At 33.6% G+C, this 4,586-nt stretch overlaps 1 long non-coding RNA gene across 1 annotated transcript; it reads left to right on the top strand.

Moving 5' to 3' along the window:
- Positions 1–235: 235 nt before the first annotated feature.
- LOC139858149 (uncharacterized) lies at positions 236–3,562 on the top strand. The gene is made up of 3 exons (XR_011762828.1): positions 236–517; positions 1,745–1,844; positions 3,346–3,562. It is a non-coding gene; the product is annotated as an uncharacterized lncRNA (long non-coding RNA).
- Positions 3,563–4,586: the final 1,024 nt, after the last annotated feature.

Here is a 4,586-nt window from a genome sequence, read left to right on the forward strand (position 1 = left end):
GTTTTTTGTTTTCGTGTTTTAATTCATCTGCTCTTCTCGAGATTCGTTCGTTGTTTTCGTGTAAATGGTTTCGGGTAGATGTTTCTATTCATGTTCCCAGCTTTTCGTGTAAATGACATATCACTATAATTTTGTGGGGCGTTCACGGAAATAAAGTAAAGATAAAATTTATAGGAAGTAGTATAAAGCAAAAACAGATGTTGCAAATTTTAAAGGAACTATTACGAGTATAACATTACCTGTAACATAAGGATAATTCACCAAAATACCAGAACCTTAAAATGAACATTCCTATTAATAATAATTTTGGGAGAAGAGCTTGACCCAGCTCATATACATGTTGTTTTTCACAGTCAAAGAAGCTGATGAGACAACTAACAAACCCTGCAGGCATGAGAGTACAACTTTGAAAAGATTCCACAATTTGCTTTCATATACTCCGTATTATACAATGGCCGCTAGCTACTGATAAATTAAACAATCTCCAATCTGTTGTCTCCTGTCTCTCAAAAATCAGGTTTATACTTCTCTCTAATTTTCTATCTGAATTTCTTACAAAACCCTAGATTTAATAAACACTCCCAACTCATCTTCCCTTCAAAACAGATCTGTAGCAAAAACCGCCGTCGTGTTTAACACTCCTAAACCCTAAACCCGCCATCAACCGCCGTCGTTAACTATATAAACACCTGCCGTCACCCTTTAATGTTATCCTTTTAAAAGATCTGAATTTCGATTTCTTCATCTTTCTATTTTCTTTATCTTTTCTTTTTCGGACCTTCATTGCCAGATCTGAGTCTAACGGTGGTCGCCGACGTTTTCTACCGTGACAGTGCTGTTTGATTTGATTAATATCTGTTAAAAAATGTTTTATACTTATTAATTATTAATGGTAAAGTGGTTTTGTATCTTTATCAGTTAAAGAAAGAATAAATAGTGTTGCTGAACAATGGTAAATTTTTTATTTGAAATAGCTAGTGATAATCTTTATGTATGCATGTTGATTGTGTTATTTATTTTATTATTTGTATATCATAGCTAGTGAACTAGTGAATCATGGTGTGATGCACTATGCACACTAATAGCTATTTATCAAAATAATGCCCAGATAAAAACCGCAATAAACATCTACTTTAAAATAAGTTTAACCATTCATGTAAATTACATTACCTTTCGTCTAATTTTCTCCTTAAATGTGTTTTACTCTTTACAATTGATGCAACGAATCCCTCATATTTGCTTGCGGCTACTACGTTTTCAGGCCTCACTGCTATCTACGTCGTGTGATTGCCTTAATTTGCCGTATCTTGCAGTCGACATCTCACTGTCTTCATTTTCTCTACTTTGATAACCACAGGCTTAGCAGGTTTGTTGGAACTGGTTTTGCTTATAAATTGATGTGTGCTAAGTAGCTGATTTATGAATAGAATATAGCATACATAGCATTTTGTTGGTCGAGTAATTGTATGTTACCTTACTCCTTTACATTTATAATTGCTTGCAATAGTAATTATATTTTTACTTCATTGGTAATTAGCAAGTATTTATTATGTAATTTATTTACATTAGATGTTTTGGTGTATTTGCATGTAACTCTTAAACTGTTATTGATCAGACTTAACTTTTACTAGCTTTGAATTTTTTTACTTGTATTATGCGTATCTTCTACACAAGTATATTTGAGGATTTTTAGCATTAACCACTTATACATATTGATTTTTGATTGCATGTGATTAAATTTAAGCTTCTCAACAATGGGAGCTAAGAAAGGTGGAACACAAGAAGATGTTGTAGAGGATTTAAGGCGTCATCTTTTGCAAGCCATACTATTAGTTGATAGCTAGGTGAGATAACATCGTGTTTATCTCCTGAGATTATAACTATAAATATATATATATTAGTATCCTTATGTTAAAAACTATGATATAGAACAATTTACAAAATTTGGACCCTGATCTCATCTAAGCTTAATCCCACTCTACTTTTGGAAACTCGCTCACTACCCCCCATATCAACAAAGTTTAAAACACTATGTATTGGTTGCTCTTCACTTTATAAACTACAAAAAATTAATCGTTTGAGGACGTATGAACATAATAAGTTAATTGAACTTACCTTGCACTTTTCAAAGATCTTGATACTTAAGAGAAAATGAATCCTCGACGACTCTTCGTTCATCTTAGTGTTGCCAACAATCTTGCAAAAAAATATTGAAATCAAAGGCATATTATGAAAAATGTCAAACATGCATATATCACTTAATATATTGTATTTGTTTACATAAAATAGTTAATGTGGATTCACTTTCAATTCATGACTCCTCCCTTCATCGAGCGTGTCCCTGATTTTTTTAAATAAGAGTTCTAAAGAGTACGGTATCATATACGTGTGTTGTTCTTTAGACCTTCCTATCATTGTATATGGTTTTCCACAGCCAAATTGAAATTGTCTGTAGGCGAATATGCAGACTTTGCTCGTAGATACACATTATTTATTAGCATAGTTATATGAAACAAAGTTTGATGAAGCAAAACTTAGAATACACTTGTAGTCATACAGTGCATTCTGCATCGGGGTTGGATAACTTCATGAATACATCTTTTTTAGATGCATCGTCTCGTGACATTTTGTCGAACGTAAAAGAAACCGTCTTGCTTTCCTTGATGAATAATATGATTGGCTTGATTGGATAACGTGGTTGATTTAATTCGAACACGTGATTGATTTAATTTAACATTTTCACATTATTCAAAACAAATAAATCACGTTATTCAAAACAAATCAATCATTTTATCCAACTATGCATGCAAGCCAATTTCTTATACGTTGGACAAATTGTTTCGAGACAATACATCTCAGAAATATGTATTTTCGGAGATATCCGAGCTGGTGAGGAGTGCACTGGATGGCTACAAGGTTATCCGTGTTTTGATTCAACAAACTTCGTTTCATATTAACTAAACTAATTTTTAATATGTATCTACAAGGTAGGTGTGTATATTCGTGTACGGGTAAACTGGCTCTAGAAAAACATATTCTTTGATTGGAGGGCTAAAGAAGAACATGCGGGGATGATACCTCACTCGTTAAAACTCTTATTTAGAACAATCGGCGACTTGACCGTTGAAAGGCGGACTTATGAATTGAAGGTGAATCCACACTAATTCTTGTGTGTGCCAATGTCTGAACAATTTTAATTTAAGGCTTCTATCAACGAAATATATATCCTGTGCGTGGGTTGTTATCCACACGATGAAAAACGGAAACTGTTAATTCTTTAATGTCCCTAACACATCGCATTTTTCGTTCTTTTCCCCAACACCACACATTGGTGGTGCCATAAAGCCTACTGCGAAGAAGTCAATCATCCGACACGATGCGTATGGAAACACATATATATTTAATGTTTGTGAGGTCGTTGTATGAAGCAATGAGGATGTATTCAACTTTCTTTGTGAAGCTGAACGGGAGAGGTAATGTAAACTACGATACATTTTGGTGATGTTTGGCCCGTTTCTTAATATACATGTAATTTCAATATTCCATTTTGCAAGGGTTGTTGGTGACAATAAAATGAACGCAAAATCATCAAGAAGTTACTTTCTTTTAACAATTGGAAAGCGCAAGGTAAGTTCAACTAACTTATTATGTTCTTATTAGTGTGATTATCTGATTTCCAAGGGTAAAGAGCATTTAGGGAAATATTTGAAGGATATATTTTCGATGAACTTGCAGTGGAAAGAAATTTTAAAATTCAAATACATTCTAAATTGGTCACCGAACATTTGAAAGCGTTTATCAAAACTAGTGTACCTTTTTAAATTTCAACCATGATATCATTGGGTAGCTTTGACTAAGAAATCAATAGAGTACCGACACAGAAATCTATAAAGTACCGGCACAGAAATCTATAGCTTTGAAAATTTTGTATTAAGGTTTCATATATAAAGACACTGTGCGTTGGTTGTTATCCCCACGATGGAACATGGAATCTGTTAATTTATTAATTTTCCTAACACCACACACTGTTTTTTCTTGTCCCGAACACCACACATGGGTGGTGCCACAGTGAATACTCTAGCAAAGAAGTCAATCATCCGACACGATGCGTATGGAACAAATATGTATCTAATGTTTGTGAGGTCATTGTAAGAAGCATCATTGATGTATTCAATTTTCTTCGTGAAGCTGAACGGAAGAGGTAATGTAAAAAATTACGATACATTTTGGGTGGTATTTGATATGTTTGGCCAGTTTCATAATATACATGAAATTTCAATGTTCTTTGAAGGGTTGTTGGCGACACTAATATGAATGCAGAGTCATCACTGAGTCATTTTCTTTTAACCATTAAGATTTTTGGAAAACCTAAGGTAATTCCAACTAACAGAGTCGTCATTGTTTCTAAGGTAATTCCAACTAACTACAAATATATATTACTATCTTAATGTTAAAGAACTATGATATATAATAATCTACAAAGTTTGGACCTGGGTCTTATCTCTGCTCCACTTTTGGAAGTTCGCTCACTACCCGCCAAATCAACAAAGGTTAAAACACCCTGTATTGGTTGCTCTTCCCTGTAA

Source organism: Rutidosis leptorrhynchoides, chromosome 7 (assembly GCF_046630445.1).
Source record: "Rutidosis leptorrhynchoides isolate AG116_Rl617_1_P2 chromosome 7, CSIRO_AGI_Rlap_v1, whole genome shotgun sequence".
In the NCBI taxonomy this organism is placed as follows: domain Eukaryota; kingdom Viridiplantae; phylum Streptophyta; class Magnoliopsida; order Asterales; family Asteraceae; genus Rutidosis; species Rutidosis leptorrhynchoides.